The sequence below is a fragment of the Apteryx rowi genome, unplaced genomic scaffold (assembly GCF_003343035.1).
Source record: "Apteryx rowi isolate R43461 unplaced genomic scaffold, aptRow1 scaffold_503, whole genome shotgun sequence".
NCBI classification, from domain to species: Eukaryota; Metazoa; Chordata; class Aves; order Apterygiformes; family Apterygidae; genus Apteryx; species Apteryx rowi.
The window spans coordinates 416,721-438,743 of record NW_020450765.1 but is presented as its reverse complement, the minus strand read 5'-3'; the positions used below and the strand labels follow the sequence as shown (position 1 = coordinate 438,743).

General features: G+C 42.4%; 1 long non-coding RNA gene across 1 annotated transcript in view; it reads left to right on the top strand.

The window, feature by feature from the left end:
- LOC112972832 overlaps positions 1–16,418 on the top strand; it is a 33,916-nt gene extending 17,498 nt beyond the window's left edge. The window contains exon 4 of the long non-coding RNA XR_003255799.1: positions 16,269–16,418. This is a non-coding gene — a long non-coding RNA (uncharacterized LOC112972832). The remainder of the gene's footprint in view (positions 1–16,268) is intronic.
- Positions 16,419–22,023: the final 5,605 nt, after the last annotated feature.

Genomic DNA, 22,023 nt, shown 5'->3' with positions numbered 1-22,023 from the left:
CTCTTAGGACAAAGTGCTGTTGCTCATACATAGTTCAGGAAGCTACTGCTGGCCACTGGCCAAGCTGTGAAGTCACTCCCCTTTGGTTGTGTAGCATGTATCGGATCTGCAGTAGCGAAAGCAATTAAAACCTGCTGTCATTCCAAGGGTGCAATTCCCTGATGTCCCATCATCTCTCAAGTCAAATTTACAGGCCAAACTTTCCTTGCTTGCAGTATACCAGCACAAGACGGCAGCCAGCTTGGCAGCCCAGGGTGGTTAGCGGCAGACTTAGCTGTGACGGCAGTGCTGAGGTTGGCTGAATTTATGTGCAGTACTTCCAACAGCAGATTGGGTCAGTGACCTGGTTCTGACGCAGTCAGCTATGTATTGGCATCCATTTGAGACAGGAGCCTATAAAATAAATATCTCTTGCCGTGGGAACGGGCAGCACAGATTGCTGCAGCTAAATCAAGACTTCCATGGCGAGTGTGCACGTAGCATAGTAGGGAATGCAGAAAATTCATGATGTCCACAGGTTATGCAGAAGCCAAATGCTTTCAGATTGATTGCATGGATGTCCTGAGGAGAATCACTGGGATCTATGAGTCAAAGAGGATGGATAGGCAGGGAATGAATGCCTACTAGCATCAGCAGTGGTTGCAATGATAATTCCTGTTTGGATTTTGGATCATAAATCCATTTGTGGCTGCAAGGACACTTCCAGTGGCTCCAGCTATATTCCACTGTTTAGAGCTATTTATTTACCRCTGGAGGGTGCTTGTTCCATCATCTGGCACAAAAACTGACTCTATGGCTCCAGTTTCTTCCCATGAATATTTGAGGGCAAAATCCTTTGACTGCAGCGGGAGTTACTCACATAATGTCCCTGCTAGAAATAGAACTATGTCCCCTCTCTTTAAAATAGGGTCAGATTCTCTCTCTTCATGATGATTGTGCAAAGCCCTTCCCACGGGAGAGAGCCAGCTTGCTTGTTTTTCCAAGTTCACAGGCGTCTGTACCCCTTGCCATTTTCTAGATGACTGAACAGTCTTTTTGACGAAGGCAGGAATTCAGATTCTTTTTTAACATCCTTTGTAAAGAGGGTGGATAGGAAAGCTCCCAGCAGAAAAATAATACTACCCTAAGATCTGCATACACTGAGTTGGTCAGATTTGAGATCTTCTCTCACATTTCCTGCCTTTGAATTTGCAGTCTAAAGATGAAAAAAAAAGAATGGTGAAGTTCTGGATGCTGGGTCAATACTGGATCAGAAAGGAAGGAATAAAAAATTAAAGGAGAAAGAGTTGGGATTTAGTATGGACCACCAGGGTGGGAGAAAAGTGAGAAATTCTCAGACTAAGTCTCGTATTGCTTCAAACCACAGGGTATTGTGCTTGAGGGCGAGGCAGGGAGGGAATAGTTATGCGATTTCATCCTCAGTCATGTGAAGACAAAATTATTGGACAAAGGGATTGTATTAGATATATTGCAGTTGGAGTTTACTAAAGTGCTTGACACAGGGCCTTACAAGATCTTGCCCTCCCACCGGAATTGATTGGCTTGTTTTGGATAGTAACCCAGTCATGTGATTTAGTAGAACTGTCAAGTGGTACATGGCTCTGAACACGCAGATTTTGGATCAGCGTGACTGATGGAAGTTGGTGTGTCTGTTTTACTGAGGGCTCCTTCTGTGATTTAGCATAGCAGCAAAGAGCCTTTTAATGAAATTTTCAGATGCAGTAGTTTTACAGACTTTACTGAGGACCTTGAACATATAGTGTGGCAGGAATCAGGAAGTTTGGTAATGTGGGATGGAAATAATGCAAGCTAATGAAAGTATAGAGGGGGGGAAAAAAGTTTGTCTATCTGGGAAAAAACATATGCAATCAAAATCCTCTCGGAAGGAGGAACCCTGGAAGCTTTAATGTGAGAGGCAGCAAAGTAAACTGTGTGTAGTTTGGGCTTGCATACTTGGCTGTGTGTGATAGACTAACAACAAGGTGACTGAAGTTAGAATATTGGGCCAGACTCTAAACTGGGGGAAGCAGTATAGCTCCACTGAAATCTATCAAGGTCTGGCAATTTACCTGTGCTGGAGGTACGTTTGGGATAGAATTTGCTACCAGGAAATTATCAATCAACTGAACTGGAATCGGTGTTGAAAATAAGAGGGATGAGTTAAATGAATCTACTTTTCCCAACGTATTAAAGAAGAAAGTCTGCTTACCCCAGGCCAGAGATGAAGGAGGGAGGCTCTACAAGAGCCTGCCAGCATCTGAGAGGTTTGGGAGAATTACTGAGCAGTATGGGAGAACTTGGCACACTCGCAAGGAAATGGAATATGGCACTTAAGCCCATTCCTTGGGAGCAAGTCTGTGCTGGCTGGAGGTAGCCTTGATGACCAGATCAGTCTTTCTACCTTTTATAATTGGACTCTGCGGATTATGGCTAAGATTTCACTACAGGCAGGTCATGAGATTTCAGCCAATAATCTGACAGAAGAAGGAATTACTCTGCCCTGCAGTAGACATGAATACTGTCCAGTCCCACCAGTTGTGGTTCAGTATGAGATTCTCTTTCAGACAGCTGTCCACTTGCAATCCAAGGAGTCCAACTGTGATGACTTTACCATTAATGCATAGTCCATACTCAACTCTCATCCTTGGAAAGATGCAGGCATGCAGGTCATTTATGTGCCATGGACGGTTCAGGAAGGAACCTCAGTGTGCCTCAACAGTACATTTTCCCAGCCAACTTGCATCTAAAAAGCTTTGAACGGCTGGCTGGAGAATGGAAATACTTTGTTCATCATTCCCTCCACCCCTGGGTGAGCTTCCGCCTGCATCCCAGCAGGTCTGTCAAACACAGTCAGGAAAGTGAGAATGCAAGGGCTAAACCTGAAACAATCCTGTGTCACTGAGCTTGGGTCACTGCTCTTGGAACTGGAGAAGGTTGGAGGATTTTCTGATCTGAGTTCCACGCAGTTTGTATCAAATACTGCCTTTGCCTTTCTCGATAGCCACCGGTGAGGAAATTGCAACTTACTGCTACTCTTCAGTGTATTTTGCTTGAGGTATGGCTTTTTATATTGCTTTACCTGGCATTTGGCTTATTCTTCTGGGGCATCTGTTGACAGCATCATGGAATAATGACTTTGGTCAGTATTTAAAGTATTTACAGTACAGTATTTAAAGAGATGGCTGCTGAAAGGATGTACAAAGCTGGTCAGAGTATAGCCTTTGCGTTATCGGAAGTAATGCTAATATGAGATGTTTTCGGTGCAGGCAGAAAATGCCTGTGAAAGCCATTTGGTTGAAACCTCTTGATCCATGCATTGGTAGTTCATAGCATGATCTTATGCTGCAGCAGCAAACTTCCTCAGTACTCATGACATTGCTTACCATATACTGAATTTTAGCTGCAGCTAACTGTCCTTTGGCCCGTATTGCATTAACTGCAGGGGTTGAGTACACACAGTGGAAAGCAGAATTGTGTTTCCTTTCTCTCTTCAGTCTCAATGTAGCTCCACTGCTGGTAGTGGCATTATTCCTGGGTTACACCAGATTTGGGCTTGCTATCTTTTGATTTGATAACAGGTCAGACTGAAGAGGGGTGACTGATCATTCCCCAGTCCATCTTCAGGAGACAAATGCATGGTCAAAAGGTTACTTTAAAAAAATGCTTGCTGTGATTCCACCCACTAAAATAGCTCTGTAATTGTTAAAGGCTGTTCTTCTAAATAGTGGTATACAGTATAGAAAGCAACATGCCTTAAGCGAGCAGTAAGCAGCTAGGTTTCAAACACTCACTGAGCTGGATCCTTCAGGCAACTCTTAGAGTTTTGCACCAAGAGAAAAGGAGAGAAGAAAGGAGAAAGTGGAATGGAGTGTTTATGTTGAAATCTTTATTTAGTTTCAAAGGCCCAGAGCAAAACATCAAAACRCAGAATACCTCGTACAAGTCAAGACAGACAAGAAGTAGGTCTTGTTATAAAGGGTTTGGGTGACAAAGCTGAACGTACTTTACATTTCTACTACAATCTATTTTAATTATTCATGTGTAGATTCTTTTGTAGGGTTAACAAGGAATTTGCCAGAAGCCAGCCCACAAAAGCTTGAGTTGTTTTCCAGCAGACATCCTAAAAAAACACTGTCACAGGCAATCAGTGTCCTTGGCGAGGTGGCCTGTTAGTGGGGTGTTTACTAATTGGGATCATTCTGCAGCAGATAATTGTTTATGACACCCATGCTGATTGGACTCTTCCCATCCTACAAATGGTCCATGACAATTTTGATGAATTTGAAGTGTGGAGTCTGAATAAATCTATGGAAGGAAGAAAAATGCTTCCCCTCAAAAATATATGTAGAAGAGCAGAGCTCTGCCCTGGGTCAGCCTCCAAGAATGGAGCCACATGAGCATGCAGACATGTTTGGCAGTTACCAGAAAGAGAGGCCACTTGATGGGTCTTGTCAGACTCTGTTTTCACCTCTTAGGTTTAATTAAGAGACTGGGGGAGGACCAGATATGCCAGATTAAAAATGGGAGAGGTGGTTGAATCCTCACAGGGCAGCGATGTCCTAACCAAAGACTCTTGAGTTTACTAGGAAACTGCAGATTTATTAAAATATCCCTGGAACGAGTTCAGATGCAGGTCAGGCCTCCTTGCTGGCAGACACTAGCAAAAGTGATGCGGATGACTCCACCAAACAGGCAGCTCTCTGGGCTTGAGAGCAGTATGTGAGGGTTGCAAGTGTTGTTTTGCAGAGGAGCTGTGGAGATTGTTTCAGTTCTTGGAGCCCTGACCAAAATGTGTAAACTGCAACACTGATTTGTGCTAGAATTAAAAAAATCCACAGAAAGCTGCTTTGTCAGGCCACAGTTTGGAGCACCTGGTGCCAGATCAGCCAGATCAGTGCTGTCAGCCAGACAGAGTGAAGCACTGAACAGGTCCCAAATCACTGTGCTTTCTCAACTTGGTCAACATTTCAACATGTTTTTTTTCCTGGAGGAGTAACTTCATCCTGGCAGATTTCAGGTCTAATAAGTCATCATGTGTCCACAGTAATCTAAATTATGGCCAGATCTAGGATCGCAAAATTGTAGAATCATTCTAGCCGAGGCCCCTGCTCAAAGCTCATCTGTCCTTCTGGCCCTGGCATAAATCCTATAGTCAGGATAAGCACCATACCATGTGTTTTCACTCATTTGACAGAAATRAGATTGTCTGCTTTGTCTGGATTACATTTGTACCAAACCAAGGTGAGCTGGTGATGCAGCAGGTTTAGTCTTTGCAATTAAGAGATCAGAGCTTCAGCTGGATTCTCTAAGCTCCATGYGAGTGCTCAACATTTGCCAGATTTCAGGCTGAAGATAAAGCTGCAGAGCTGAACTCAGGCCACAAATCAATGGTATCATCTTTTGGGTTTCCCTGTTCCCAAAAGGTATAACTGGTCATTATTTTTTCTATGCATATTTCAGGAAGAGTCTAGCAAAATTAGCATTGGATGTATATCAAGTCTAAGAATCACTATTATAGCTCCCATATCCACTCTCTGGACATTTTGATTGGGAAGCTAAGAATTRAAGAAGCACTGCTCTGTAATAAGCTTTGTCAAGGCAGAAAAGTTATTAGTGCTGTTAGGATAAACCCATATGGATGTTCCTAAATCATAGGATTAGTAATGGCTAAAGCATAAGAGACAAAGATTCAAAGGTGTCCAAGGTGATAGTTAATATTCCTGTTCAGAACATAGGTCAGTCATCTTCCTGGGCCAGAAACAATTTCCTGAGACAGAGAGCTCTTCTGTAATAGCCCTGCTCCATTCCACAAGCAAATGAAATTCTAGATGCAAATGTTTATGGAAATTTATGAGAAATACTCTAGATYGGAGCTTTGGAAAAGGGGAATTCTTTATATCAGCTCCTATTTCTTCCAAATCTTCCCTGCCCAGCCCCGTGAGAGCATCCTGTGAAAGGCCAATTCAGACTGGATRCTTGGATAGTGGTCCTTGTAGGATTAAACCTAACAAGTCATATGGTAGTATATGAACCAGTTGCAAATCCCTCCTCCCACTGGACTTTTCAAAATGGAAACAGTTCCCTAAAGAATGATCTTAATAAACTCATCACCCTGTGGCCTGTGATTACACTACATACATTACACTGTTAAGACCTGAGATAACATCAGTGCTAATTGACCAAGTGAGATGGTGGCAGATGTGAGAATAAAGGTTTGTCTTTACAGACTGGGAAAGGCAGTAAGAAGTCAGTGCCTTGTCTCTGAGGCAAACCTRAAGGTGATTCTCAGGAGATCAAAGCTGTAACATAGAGTAAAAGTGTCAGGGCATTAATATTGTGCAGCTTTATCGTTTCTGTGGATGTGTTGCTCAGTTTTATACAGTATCACTAATGTAAGGAGAATGCCACATGGCACAGCAAGAGGCTGGGATGAATAAACAAAAATGCCCAGGACTCGCAAAGGGAGATCCATTGTGTCAGAAGAGTGGGTAGCGCATGTCAGATACTGACCATCTGGCACGCTGTACTTAAGATCTCTCCAAGGAAACACTCTAATTGAAATGAACTACCTGCCCTAAATAAAGTTTTAAAGTATTTCTCGGCACCTTTGTCAATTTTGTGTTATGACAAAGCTGTAGAGAGAATGAAAAAGTCCTGAATGGAAATGTCCAGGTGCGTTTTAAAGTTGTCCCTCATTTTTAAACAATGGGCTTAATTAACCGTGTCTAAAAATATGCTCCACATTTCCCCAATAGTACAATCCAGAATACTCTTCTGGTCACGCAGCATGCCATTGAAGCCAGTAAGGTCACACAGGAGTGATGTGGTCCAGCCTTTTGGCTCCTATCTGAGGATTGACTTAAATGGGATCAAGGACTCTGTTTTTGAGTCTGAGCATTAGTTACAAGAGATGATCATTATTATGACTCTTACAAGGGGAACCTATCTCCTCAAACTCAGCATCATGCACATTAGCTTAACTCTGATAGTCTTTTGGAGCTTTAGCGGATTCACAGGAAAGGGTGGACCTGGAAGGATTCCTGGAGGCTGTTAAGCAAGCATCCAGCATTTCTATTGCAATGAGCTCCAATGCATCTTCACTAAATCTGTTTCAAGTTGGTTTTGGGGGTCAGTGGAACACAGTATAAATCCCAGCTCACTCAAGTCCTTCAGGCAGAGAATTTGGGAAATACATATGGAAATACTTTTGCATGGTGTTCTCTTCTCTGCGCCCCTCCCAAATGGATCTTACATTTGTGTTGTAGTATAAAAGGGAAAAACCTCCAAGCCTGGAGTAATGTATACAATTCAATAATACATGAAATTCAAAGCTGCGCATTAATCACATTCATGTTTAACTTTCAGGTTTGAAACCCTGCAGGTTGGCTGGCCTTTGTTCTGCTGTTAAGTAGAAGGGGGCATTCCAACCTCTCGATACAGAGTTCAAAAGCTGCCTCAGGTAACAAGTGCAATTGGCTTTGTAGGTGACACTGTATTCTCCCTTTGGGACATGGTGGAAGCTACTACACAGATTGGCCCCTTATCAGGCTGTTCAAAGTTTGGATAATAAAGGTTTGGTAGGTCACTGCAAAGGGCTGCTTGCAGGTTCAGGAGTCCAAGACCGGAAAAGTGATGTTACTGCAGGTCAGAATCCAGCTGCATTGGCAGGTCTGGGCATGAGGAGCAAGTTTTATATACATCAACTTCCCCTTTCCTCCTGCCACCATCCGGTTTCCAAGCCCCTTGTTTTCATTAGTGCTAGCTCATTTGCAGATCTTTTTTTCAAACAGCATTTCATGTTGGAGAGGTTGTCTCTGATGTATCCTTGTGTGCTGGATTATTAACTGTCCTCAGTGGTTACCTTTGTCTGGGATTCACTCATTCATCTGAGTGCTGCAGCTTCCTTGCCTCTGGCTATTCAAACCCCGTTCTCTCCTCCTCTTTCAAACTATACAAAATGCTGTTACAAGAAGCTTTTATCCTGCCCTTTTCCCAGCCAGTCTTGCTTTGCAGGGCTCCGCACAGGCAAATTAAGCCACAGGGGGCTAAAACTATTCTGCTGACCCTTTGCAGCCTGGTGCCATARGCACCTGCCTACTCGCTAATATCTACACTGGTTTTAGTTGTAAACACCAGATGGGTGCTGTGGCTAACCAGAGAATAAATTTATTTGCACTAGCTGATTTGCATCAGGGTTGTAGTCCTGTGTAATCCAGTCCTAGCAAGATATGGCAGTAGCGATAGTTGTACTGTGGCTGCAGATCTGGCTGTGGCTGTCAGTATCTGGAAGTATCTTCAGGTGGACCAACCTGGGGGCTGGTAGCTGTCCAGCTGTGGTATTATGGAGGTTAATGCAGTAGCAAAATTTACACTAGAAAACCTGGCAAATAGTAGTTAGTCTACGATATTCTGGTCATCAGGTAGTTGAAAGCACATCCACAGAGCTGGAATGAGATATCCTTTAGCTTCCAAATCCCAGTGTGTCATCCCAGTTAGGACCTGGATTTAGGRTGTTCTGTCTGCATGAGGGATATGCAGTGAGCATCCCAAGAGTGCTTATAAACACTCCAGAAAACAGGATCTTGACCAGACTTTGTTAGAAGTGAACACACTGGGTGACTCARTGAGACAACCCATCACCAGCAAATGAGCCTAAACTTTGAGGTTAAATGTTCTAAATTCCAGAGAGTCCAAAGGTTTTACACAGCTGAGTGAAATGCCAAATTCTGAAGGCATATCGGAGGTAAAGTGCTGGATTAAAGAGCTGTGTATATAGTGATGACCTGTTGYTGGTGGGTCATCCAAGAACATTTTCTATGCGAAGCTCAGCTTCTGATGGTGCAAATCATTAATAGCTGTCGAGGTGGTGGAAGAGTTTGATCCTGTGAGGTCCTCTCCAAAACCTAAGCAGGAGAWTAAAGAGGTCTTTTAGCAGGGGGTGGAATGCAAATGCTTGTTAAGATCAAGTGKTAAATTCATCACTGTCACTTGCAGAATTGTAGGCTGACAAACTGAGCCCAGCACCCAAAGAGAAAGAGAGCATGGCCTGAAAGGCTTCATGTAGAATACAAATACAGAGGTGCAGTAGAGGGCATAATTTTCCAGCTCTGTCAGTTGGAGAGAAAATATTTTAGGCAACAACACTGAATTTAACTTGCAGTTATAAAGTATATATTGTTCTTGTAGGGCCACATGGGGTTTTAATGAAGCAAATGGCAAAGCTCCCACAAAGGGGGTTTGGCCCTCAGCAACTGCAATTCCGGAAGTTATTCTGTTATGTATTATATGTAGAGAGATGAAAGTTTCCAATCTACCATGCTTTGATGCAAACAACTTTTCATATTTATGTCAAAAGGATGAAGTGTATCAGGTAAGCAGCATGCAGACATTTCTGAAAGGTGGGGTTATTGAATAGTACCTTAGAGTTTTAGTGAGAAATCACACAAGCGACTTTCCAAACTACTCCCATGCCTCTGGCATATCCAAATATATGAAAAAAATATGGGGTAGGCTTTTCAAAGGCATTAAGCATGCAGCCCTGTTTAAGGGCTGTGTTAACTCAAATTTGATGTAAAGCCAGGTGTCTTACTTAGACGATCCTCACTGTATCATAGTTACRGTTAGGACTGCCATAAAGAGCAGTGTTACTTAGGACACAGTGAAAGATCTCAGCAAAGTTCTGCTGATTTAAAAAGGAACAGAATTCGGCTCAGCTTCTGATCTAAAGGCTTTGACACACTAGTTACCATTTGTCAGCTGCTCAGTAACAAAATTGTAATAAAAAATGCCGTTTGTGTATTCTCACCCTGTGGCAATCCACAAGAAATGGAAAATAATTTGAGTTAGTGTTTTTCTCTTTAACTCATGGGAAAGCTACCCTACATTTAACAGGATGTCCCACAAGGGTAAGAGCATGCACGTGGACTGAGAGAAACCGATGTGTGGTAGTTTGTTATGTTGCAATTGTTTGTGTGTCAAAGCTCTGCAATATAGGAGCTTCTCTTTTCTGTTGTTTTCCAGCRTCTCTTATCTTTTCTGGGGCTTCCTTTAAATTGCCATTTTGCCTGACAGAAAGGGGAAGGGATTTCTGTCATGACGTTCATAGGCGAATACTGAAATTGGAAGTTTGACACCCGTATACCATTTCTTCTTTCTCTATGCCTGACTGTTGGAGATAAGCTGTATCCCAGTATCCTAAGGGAACAACACACACAGTGGTGTTTGGCCATTGTTTCTTTCAGCTTCGAATAGCATGATGCCAACTGTAACTTTTGTTTACATCAGTAAGTGATCATAGTACGAATAGACTGATGCTCACTCAGCCGCTGGGGTTTTGCTTCTCCTGTCCTTTAAGGTGGGTTGTGGCTGGAAGATGACTTTATGATCAGCAGGCACCTTCCAGTTTAGAGCTGGACCCTCTGAAGCAGTCCAGCTTCTGAACACCTGGCAGGCACCCTCCAGTTCAGACCATGTAAAACACTCATGCACAAACGGTGGGAACGTCCAGTTCTTTCGTGTCTCTTTCACTTACAAGAATCATTTATTCATGTAAGGAAGGTGTCAAGTTTGAAGTGAGACCTGCACAAACAAAATCATATCTGTGATGTGGCAGAAGCTGTGGTGGCTTCTGAGCATGCCCAGGAGGAATAAAGTGTTTCCAGAAGCATGGGAAGAGTAGAGGTGGCTGGAGTGCTGATGGAGAGAAAACACCGTGTCTTCTTGCCTCCAGAGCTTGGGAATGCTTGCTGAGCCTCCTAGTGAGTGGAGCCGGAGCTGCTGGGGCTGCACAAGTCTTTTCTCTCTTATGAATCTTAGGTGTTGGGRGTTCTCTATGGACTAGCTGCGTAGTGAGATCCATGGAGAGCTCACACTGCAGGGTGGAGAGTGACGCTTTGTCCTGAATGGAGATATAGTCTGGGGTCACTGTCAGCAGCAGGCTTTTGCTTCTCTGTACACCAGCAGTAACTAGCTATTAGATGAAAAGGCAGCAGGAACTAGCACATTTGGTTTAGATTTCATTAAAGTYGATGTATTTAGTGGACAATTAAGAGGAACACATTTCCCGTCAGACAAGGGGCAAACTTGGAAAAGAACATTTTTTTCAGTCCAAGGGGTGGGAAAATGAAACTCCTATAACATTCTGGAGGGGAGACACCAGTGGCTCGGTGTACCCAATGCTTTACAGCAAGACAGAGGTMACTTACACCTTCTAGAAAGCTGCGTAGGGCCTTGCTTGGGTGGGGACCAGCTCTCTGGCTTCATCACAGTGCTCTGGCATAGCAGTTCCAATATGCCAAATTTTTAAAAATACAGGTTGAGAGACTCTGAGGTTAATGTGGGACAGCAGGTTATATCTAAAATGACTTATTTCTTAGAAAGCAGCATTTGATGAAAGGATTGCAGCTACGTGGTGGCAAAACACTATTTTAGCCAGTCTGGAGGCAGCCAGATAGTTCATAAAAGWCTCAGTAACTTAAAATGATCCTTCTTGTATAGAACTTGCTGTTCTTTGATCCAACTAACTCAATCCAGGAGGGCTTTAAAAGGAGAGAAATAAAGTGTTTCTAATTAAAAATTTGAAAAAAGTTTTCAGGAAAAGAAAAAACAGCAGAAGAACATCAATGTAGAATTATTTAATTTAAAAAGTTTCCTAATTCTCCCCATGTTTCAACATGAAAGGTGGATCTGTGGCCAGACTGTTAAGTAGAATCACTTGGCTACTGGCCCACACACATGGGTAGTGAGCCAATTTCTGCCCTAACTCTTCTCTGCAACTCTGATGCGCTGCAATGTGGCAAGAGGAGAGAGGTGGAATCTGAGCGGGAACATTGCAAAATTGGCAAAATCAATGGTTGATTGGATGCCATTTTTACAGCTGTTGGATGTTTAAAGTTGAGAGAGGAAAGCAGCTAGCGATTTTAGGACAAGGATAATTCCAGACTTTTATTTCCTCAAAAGGGGAGCGACCAAGAGCAAAAAAGTCTTTGAGATCCTGCAACTTGCATGCATGCTTCTCCTTGTCGACTCCTTAAGGGGACAAATTAGGGGAAAGGTTTTTTTGTTGGGGGAAAAAAGCTTGTATGATATTTCCTAAGTAGGTTTAGGCCAGGATAAAACTTATTTGATCTCGGGTTTCACTACAATTTCAATCATTCCCTCTGGCATCTGGTGCCCATTTATAAGGTACAAAATACGGAATCACTTAAAAGTATGCACAAGCAAATGTGAAATTTGTGCTAAAACAATGCACTTGGGGATTTTAATACAATAATTGACCCCTTCCTTGTTTGTCTGTCTAATGCTCACTTTGTTCTCCTAGATCTCACAAGATATTAGATTTACTTGCTAGAGAAGGGCTGCAGACTAGAGAAAACAAAAATTTACTGAGAAAAAATTGCTGAGAAAGCAGAAGAGGTTAGTGGGAAAATCTTGTTTTCTCTGGGCAAGTAGTACTTCTTCTGCTTGTGATCCACACCAGATATTCTTCAGCTATGGTTTCTTGTTTTTCTCTCCACCCTGGAAGAGTTCTTTTGACCAGAACTGTTCTGCTTTACTGCTTTTACAGATCTGATAAAAAAAATCAGAGCCATACAATCTATTTCAGATAACAGCGTATCAGTACTGAAAACCTTTCACCTCACAAATTCCCAGCTACCAAAGAGATTTACAAACAGTGGTGACAGCCCTAAGCTCTTCTGCTCTTGTTTTGCACATTCTGTCATGCTGGAGGCATTTTATTTTTTGCAGGTAGATCTTAGATTTGTAACGTAAAAGAAAGTTGGTGAGTGTTTTGTGGCTGGCAGACTGAGAGGGAGAAGTGATGCGCCTCTGACTTCTGSGCAAGTTGTTGTGTTCAGTATAAAATAAATGGTCAGCACTTCAAAACCTCTGTGCTACCCTGTGACGTGGATGGGGTCAAACCTGTATACTACCACCAAGGCTTGAAATGCATGTTCTTCGGCCCAGACTATGCAACTCTTTCAGGAAACTAGGAATTTAGAGTGGAGCTAAGCTGCCCGAGCGCCTGCTCACGTGCCCCAGCGCCTGGAGAGAGCTGCTGGTGGGTTTCACTGAACTACTCTGACAGCGGAAGCAGGGGCAAGAGCCTTGGTTTCCCAGGCGTGGAGAGGAAGAGAGAGTAGGGAGAAGGTTGCCCTGCTCTTCATTCACCCTTCCTTTCATTTGTCCACTAGGTGCCAAGGAGTGAGTACATCATGCTGCAGCTGCCTTGCAATAGTCTAGTATTAAAAAACAGCAGAAAACCTGGCCAGRTCTCTGTTAACTGCAGAAGAAAACTGGGGAAGAAAAGTACAGAAGACAAGTGCAGTGATCAGGGCTGATTAAACCAGAAATACCAACAGGAAAGAATGAGAAAGAAAAAAATCCAGTTCCTTTGGCTGTCAGTTTACCATTCTTGCCATTACTATTTGCTCATCTCTCTCTCATCAAAAATTTTCTCTCTCTTTTCAGTGGTGTCTCCTCATCTGCATCCATTGCTTGTACTCAGTCATCCCAGACTCTTCTCTCTTCCAGTGAGATCTCCCTGTTCTGGGTGAAACTATTTTAATCAGTAGGTGCAATGATTTCAGTATTTCCTATTCCAGCTCTTGGACTAATGCTTAGGTCTTCTGCCTCTGCAACACAGGGGGYAGAGACTTTTATGGAGCTCTCCCAAATGAACTTATGCCTTGCAGATCTTAAAGCCACAGTATGGTTCAAGCCATTCATTCTGACAGAGAGACATTTCCAAAGATTTTGCCTGTGCRACCTCTCCCCCCCTTTTTTGGGCTTGTCCTCCCGGATACATTGAAGTAGAAGTTAGGAACCAAAAAGTCCTTGCAGATCTTTTTCCTTGCTTCTCAGATGCCAAGCAGCTATTTGGATGCTGTAACCAGGCTTTCCTTATGCTAGCAGAACAGTTTGTAACCAGCGTGGTCCCATTCATATCAATAAGCATGTAGTTTCTTGGTTTCTCAGGCTGTTCGTTTTTTCTGTYCCCAGGAGCAAGTGTTCAACAGAGGAAGGACTGCACAGCTAGACCTTGATGCAGGACRTGTTTTTGTCTTGCTTGGAAATCCCAAGGTTTGAGGTCTGATAATTAAGTATTTCACTAAGTATTGCCTGATGCTGCGGTGGAGCCTGGAAAAGTATGTGCTGTGCGTTAGAGCACTTTCACACGCAGGAGCTGTACRCCTCTGTTTGTTAGAAAAAGCCACTGGGGGAGAGCTGCAGCTGCTGTGTAGGAGAAAATCTTTGTCTGAAAGCATCTAGTGGGTCTCTGAGAGAGGAAGAGGTGCAGCTGAGAGCAGCATGTGTCCAAGCGACAGGCTGAGCGCTGCGTACACATGCTGCACCACCTGCTGCCTGTTCCCCAGGAACCTACTGAGTGGAAGCAGAACAGGGCTGAGAATAAAGGAACTGTTCTTGGCAGAGGAGGAGAAAGAGGAGGATATTGAGGAGGGCCAGAAAGTCCCAGGCAGCTGGGAAGACTGTCAGAAGTGAAAGACATGACTGGAAGGGTCCCAAAGACATTAAATGGGGGAGGAGATTTCTTCTRTAGATGAGCTGGAAGGCTTTTGCGGGTGGCTGGTTCCCTGTCATCTCCTTATCACCGTATTCAAACACCTCTTCTCCAGAGCCATATCAGGAAAAAGAGATTTCTCAATGAATCACTTGCACCAGACAGTTCTGCTGCAGAGACCCTAAGTGCAAGGCACTCTTTGGTCCTGTGGCTTGATGTAGTTAATACTTATCTCCACTCGCAACCTTTTTTGTCCTGAGAAAGAACCTGCTCATCATGATCAAAGTAGTCTTATTTTAGAAGAACCAAAATAAGAAATCCCTTTTGAATGGCAAAGAGTTCCAATAAAGGGAGCTAAATCTTAGAAAAAGACTTCTTATGCCCTGAAAGTACCTCACTGCTGACAGATGTTATAGTCAGTTATGTCTGCTTTGTATTGGCCAGTCTGATTTTCCTAGGTGACGGCTGGGTCTATGAGTTTTACCTGTGCAAGAAAGAAAAACTTCATATGATGCTAAGAACTCCCTCTTTAGGTGCCTGTGCATGGGCAGAAGATGTGTGCGGTCATAGTTGGGTAAAAGATATTTTGTAGAAGAAAACAGTGTGTAGCCTTTCTTCTACAGCAATGGGAATGACCTATGGTCTCTGCTTTTCTATTCACTCTGTTGTTTATTACTCACAAACAATTGAAATAGCTCACATTTAAAGTGTTTGCTCATCTTAAAAACAAGACCCAATCAAAGARGTACTCTCTGAAAGAAGTTTTCAACAATAATTTACTTCACCGTAATATGAACAAGCTTGAACTGAAACTTTTATGACCTATGACTTGTCAGATTTTTCTTCACAGACCTTAGCCTTTAGCACATTTTTCCTGATAATACAAACCAATCTGTTTATTATTTTCAAATTAAAAAAGTAAAAAAATATTGCATCCTCATGAAAATTGCTTCATTGTTGGGGCTGTTTGAGTGGTCAGTGCAATATATCATTGTTTGATCTGGCAGGACCATCTATTTATAAGCTAGTATGTGTCAAACTATATTTTTGGCAAAACTAAAAACACCTGGTTTAGTTTAGATTCTTCGCTATGTAATTCCAAACATCACTTGGTCCTCTTGGATTGAAAACTTAGGCTAGAATCCAGACTTAAGAGTGCTGTTGTCATTCATAAGATGCTCTGGGCCTCTGTTCTCAAGGTTCACGAGATCATAAATTTTTTTTTTTTCTTTTTGATTCAAGCCTAGGCATAAACCCAAAATGCRGCACAATTTCGGGAAGAGTAGCCTGGATTGACCAGAAGAGGTAGCAGCAATGCTGTTAAAGAAAGTTTGCTGACAAGCTCAGGAGGAGTAGGTCACCTTTGAGGAGTTGTCATAAAACTTGAGAAGATAGCATTACACATGGAAGAATGTTTGCAAACAGGAGTTAGAGACATTGTATTTCTGTAATTACATAAGTTTAAGGGAGCACATAATTGACTCACTATTTTTAAAGAAGTTGAAAGGCTTAATGAAGTAACAGTGCAATAATGCCATTACAGAAGTGTCTTTGTAGTTTACTAGTTCCYGCTCGCTAGAGCTGATATAGGACGTACTATTTCAGTATCATATTTCAGTACAATTCCTTTTTTGAATCAGTTGCTGTCAAACAAAATTCAAAATGTAGATGTGAGTGTTGCTTGGTTGTAAAGTTCAAGAGTTTATATTGATAGATTCATATTAATTTCAACTATAATTGTTTACAGGTTTCATAAAGGGCACTGGGATCCTCACTGTCAAGTTCCTGGATTGATGAGAGCTGTAGCACACAATACTATGCACATGCTCAAGTAGGTACATAAGTGTGATATTGAAGGCAAGAAAGAAGACAAAGCTCTGCGGATGAGAGAGAGAGAGACAAGGATGAGGTAAGAAAAAGAAAGGTGTAGACTGTCAATGAGTAAATGCACATTAAAGGCAGCAGGCGGTCTCCTGTTGAAGTACTTTGGCTGTACATTGTCAAGTTTGGACACTGGAAGTGGCTCTTTTGCCGCTAGTCATGACCGGTTTTGTGAGCGCAGGCTAGCTAAGCTATGGCGATGACAAACTGAGGTTGGAGAGATCAGGCGCAAAGCTGATCAGATGTGACCAGCTTAGACCAGCTGATCATATACTGTGTTCCTTGTTAAAGCAGTGCTTGTGGTCCATTCTGCCCAGTGACATCATGCCATTGCATCAATAGCATCTTCAGCCTTTAATAGTTTTTTTTTTTCCTTTCTGGTGGATCTTCTTTCGTTGAACAGAGGGACCCCTTTGCAATGAGCAGACCAGTTGTCTAAATAGACTCCAGCCCATCTTGATTATTTTCTCTTCATCCTCCTGGTGAGGAAGATAGGTGGTCTGAAAAACACAATCCAAGTGAAATGGTTCATGCCCAGAGCAGCTAAACAAACCTATGCTTTGAGGCCAACTTAATTTTCATAATTTATCTTGTAATGTAAGCCAATGCAGTAGTTTAAGACAAATTTACTTTAAGCTTTGAAGGGCAAAGGACCTGTATATTTAACCACAGGCTAAGTTTGACTTAAGTACACTGAAGTCAGCAATGACTATTGCCTCAGTGACCTCATATCTCCTACTAGGCAAAGTCCTTCTGTTTCTGCAGCCTGCATTGTGACACTCCTCAGTAATACAACCTTGACAGTGCACTGGGAAAAAGAAATGGAACTGGATTATGCATAAAAAAAGTGGTTGTTAATGGCGGATGAACATGTACCAAAGTAGCGAGCAGACCTCTATATCATCATTTCTAATGTTTGTTAGGTACTCAGTTGTGCAGTAAATGAAGAGTTAGGCACCCAAAACTGGGACTGATGACAACCAGCTCGTAGAAGGGACTGCAAAAGCAGCCAGGGAAAATATCAAACAGAAAAGGGTGTCTGAAATATTTCCCCTCAAGTTACCTCAGGTTATTCAAAGAACCTACAGGCTGTATTTAACCAGCTTTATGAGGCTTTGCCGTCCGAAGCAGTTTGGTACACTTGGCTGTTGAGCTGCTCCATCAGATAGGCTTTCTTTTAAAATACAGCCAAATTAAGTCACAGTAGTGACTGTCTTCTCCATAATAAACCTCAAGCTGCAACACTTGGTGAGAAGTGGAAGAGGTGGGTTTTACAACTGCTTTAGCCCAAAGGCAGTTTCTAATCCACCTCTTCCAGCTGTTGAAGCTGTCAGGGGTCAGAGGGAAGGAATGAGAGGGCATTGCTCTAGCCACAGAAGACAACATTCCTTTGGCTTCCAGTGGTCCCCATTCTTAAAGCTCAGTACCTATTTCACTGGGTGACTCTCTAATGCAAAATGCAGAAACTGTCCAGTTACATGGGGTTTCTGTGTCTTATCTATTATTGAAAATCAGGCAGGAATTGTGCCAGTTCAATCTCTGATGGTTGAAAGGGAGAATGTTTAAATTTTGGGGGCTGAAAAGGTAGATAAGCTAAGAACCCAGGGAAAGGGAAAGAAAACATTATTATCAAGGTTCAGTAAAGGGGCTACGTTTTTTGGTTTTTCATTAAATATTCATCCTGGTAACTCTAGCAGAAGTAATGGGACAGACTCTCCCCCACAGTATCATTTCATTTAGCATGCGTTGGGTTTGAGTTCTTACCCAGTGAGAGAAAGCAGGATGCTATGGATTGGGAATGTTTCACATTGGCTCTGCATGGACTGAACATTCAGTGCTTGAGACAGTGAGACTTCTTTGTTTTTGTTTTTCCTATGCAAATAGGTAACTGACAGATGCAGAATTTTCCAGATATTTTTCTTAAAAAATAAAAACAATTGTGAACATCTTCCACTGTTTTTAAATGCAATATTTAATTTGGACACAGAGATAGAACTGTTTAAAGAGACTGAGATAATAGTAGACTTCAGTAAATTAATATTCTATAAAAAATGTGAACTCCTTGAGCTGTTTCTTAGACAGTTATCAGTTTGTCTTTGAAAGACTTGAATGTCCTTCAGTCTCCCATATTTCTAGGTTTGCCAGTTCTAAGGATCCTAAGATCTTTTATTATTGGAACCTCAGGTTTCTGAAACACTGCTTTACCTTTAACTCTGCAGGGCTTTGTTCAAATGCAGGGCATTTCTTGGAGACAACATGCCAGCGCTTACCCAATACACAGATTCATAGTAATAGTATTCATAGTAACAAAATGACTCAAAATACTTGCCTCAGGCTTAAGAATGTCCTTTTACTCTGCACTCAAGTACATATCTTTGTTCTGCTCCTTTAAGACTTCTCTCTGCCTCCTATTGTACCTGTTCATTACAACTAATGAAATCAGTCTTGTATATCTATCATTGACATCATAAGGATAGAGTGTGCAGGCCCTTGGAATGACTAATTTAGTTTGTCTTCCATATGTGTTATGGAGTCCCAACCAAGGGTCCTTGATGCTCTTGAATGCTTGTTACCTGAGCCCCTCACAATGAAGTGGCACTATCTGTAGTGCTACTTCCAGTTCTCTGCATGTCATGCTAAAAAGTACGGCCTATCCTGGAGGTGGAGGCATAGATTTATGACTGTGCTACACACAACAACACAAGCTAGTAGATTCTGCTTTTTATTTGGTGGTAATCTTGATCAATAGCTGCTAAATCATTTACAGAAGAAAAATAAATGGGAAGAAAAATTCACATTTATATTCCAGCTGTGCAAAGGGATCTTGGGTTTTCCCCCCATCCTCCCCTCCCAGAGCTTGTCAGCAGTAGGAATTTATAGTAATAAAAGCCAGACTTATTTCCAATGCAGGTGTTTCTAGAGTGATTGTAATCTTTCTGATTAACTGCATCTGCAAGACATCTCATCATTACAAGCAAGGTAGAAGTTATAAAAGAAGGTGCCCCTAAAGCAGTGAACTCCCAATTAAAAATAGTATTATAGGCTCTGAGCCTCATGGGATTGCAGGGTGAGTTTGGAAATATACTAAAGTTAGTTCTAAAGATGTCATTATGTCACCAAGGTCCTACAACGCTGCAGCAGCATAATGGACTGGCAAAGACAAAAGAGCCTGATGCAGTTAGGTRGTGCTGAAATGCAGCTTTGGGAGATTAAGCTGCTTTAAGACAGATTAGGGGCCCTTACCAAACTTTGGGTCCCAGCAGGCTGTCCTAAGTCATCTGCCTCATTAAGGAAAAGGCTGCAGAAAAGTAAAGTGCTGATCTTGTGAAAATAGCACTTTACTGTTTGTGAAAGTCCCTAGAATGACAGCCTTGGAGACTGGCATCTTATTTCCTCACACAGAGCAGCAACATAGCGTTTGGTACATTATAAACTGAATGCCCTCACCCTGTACTTGGAACGACAAAAGGTGATTGAGATGGAAATTGATTCACAGAGATCATGACCAAGGCCGTGTTTTCTTCTAGCCTTGTAGTTGAGACATGTGAAATATTTGCAAGTGGCTGTTGTTCCAAGCTGAAGTTCAGTGAGAGCAGGGTATATTTATACATGTAAAATGTGTTTGTTCTACCCTGTCTAGAGGTTTTCAGTCTTTATGGCTGCAATCTGAGTAGAGTTGTCACATGAAGGTGACACTAGGAGAGGTAGAACGGACCTCAGCTTTCCTCTGGCCATTGCAATCCTCCCTTCTGCTCACCCTGGCTGCTGCTGGCAGATTCTATTTGGGATCTTTCTTAGGTGCCAGGGATTGAGATTTGTTTCACTCATCACTACTCTGAGCCCTTTGGTCATAACTGGATATTGCTCCTTGCAGCAAACCTTTGAGGTTAGAAATTATCCCCATACAATCAGGTGATTACAATAGAGATTATTATGGGGTTCATTCAAGAATCCAGGACATTTGTGAGGATTTGAACCCAGGAGTCCCAGTCCAAAACCCTGTCTTTGAGGTCATCCCTCCTGCATCATGCTCATGGTGTAAAACCAACTGATGCATGAATGTGTGGCACAAAATTAAATTGGTCCTTCTCAACTAGTGGCAAGACAGGCCTTTGATTCTTGCATTATTACTTGTAGAGACACACTTGGAAGGAGCCCTTCAGTGTGATACATCCATGACCTAAATTCAAAAGGTCTAAGTTGTTTTTGGAGGAGCTCCAGTTGTAGAAAGAAATTTTGCCAAATCAGCTTAGGGAAAGTTTACTGAGATGTTTGAACAGAAAAATTGTTCAGCCGTCTATGCAGCTGGCTCAATAGAGGAAACATATTCCTAGGTAATTTGAAGCAAATATAAATATATATGCATATATATTTATATGTACTGCACAATCCTTCTAGCTGTCACTATTTCTCTCAATGAGAAGTCTGAAATCCAAGGGTATTAGGAAGGAGAACTCAAGTCTAGAAACTCAGTCCCCTCTCCCCCCCCCCCCCCCCAAGATAATCTCCCATTTGCTCAAAGAGGTATATGGCTCTGGATATTGCTGAGCTCTTGTTTGTGCAATGGGAGATTGTTTCCCATACACTGATGGACTGCCCCCATTCTTTGCCTTAAAAAGCCATGCCAGATATCCTTTGCCTTGTCATGTGCCATGAAGAGAGAAAAGCCTTTTGGTTTAGTGAACCTAGCTGCAAAATCCACAGATGGGGTTTCATCAACAGCTAAACATCAATGCAGAACCACGGCATGTACTTGTTAGCAAAACATTTCAAATGCCCCATTCTGCATTAATTTGCATTGTAGGACTTGGCACCAGCACCAAATTTTGTATTTGTTTTGGGATACCACAAGGAAAAAACCTGGGCCCTTAGAAGCACTTACCCTTCCCTGCCAACCTGTCACTAATGGGATAACAGCAGAACCCAGCTGCTCAGGATCTGGCTTTTTCAAACAGTACTAACTGAAGGGTTAAACTGAGCCCCAAGTACTTGTTCTTCCAACATACCCTGCACTCCTCACCCTCCAGGATTTATGGCCATCTRGTCACATGTTAAAAAGATTATTGGAAAAATATGTAAATGAAAGTTAATAAGTGTAGCAGAGTGGTGTAAAAGCAGACTTTTAGCAACAGGATCCAAGGCTCTGCACATGCTACATTTCTGTTGCTGGAAATATCATCAAAGAGCTTTCCAGGGCTGCAAGGCCCAGATGGATTTTACATTTCTGTGCATCAGCCTTGAGCCAAATCTGAATCCACAGGTGAAGTCAACATCACAGCTCACAGGGAAGTGCCTGGGTTGCATGTCTCAGTCCCTCACCCCAGCTGGAGTTCTGGGTCCCAGGAGAAGTGGAGGTCTCCTCTGAAAGGTGGTTTTGGAGAGTACTTTGCTTCAGCCTCCGACCTTTTTGATAATGCCAAAAATGGGGCAAAGGACAGCTTTGCTTCTGCAGGGGAAACTTAATGAAGTTGCCTCCTTCAGGCTGAACATATACATCACAGCTACTCTTTCTCCAGCCCCATTAGAGCTTTTTCTTTCCAGAGGCTACATGGCTTTTTGCCAGCAGCCCACAGAGCTGTGCTTGAACCTTGTTCTTTTCTCCCATTGCTGGCAAAGAAGTT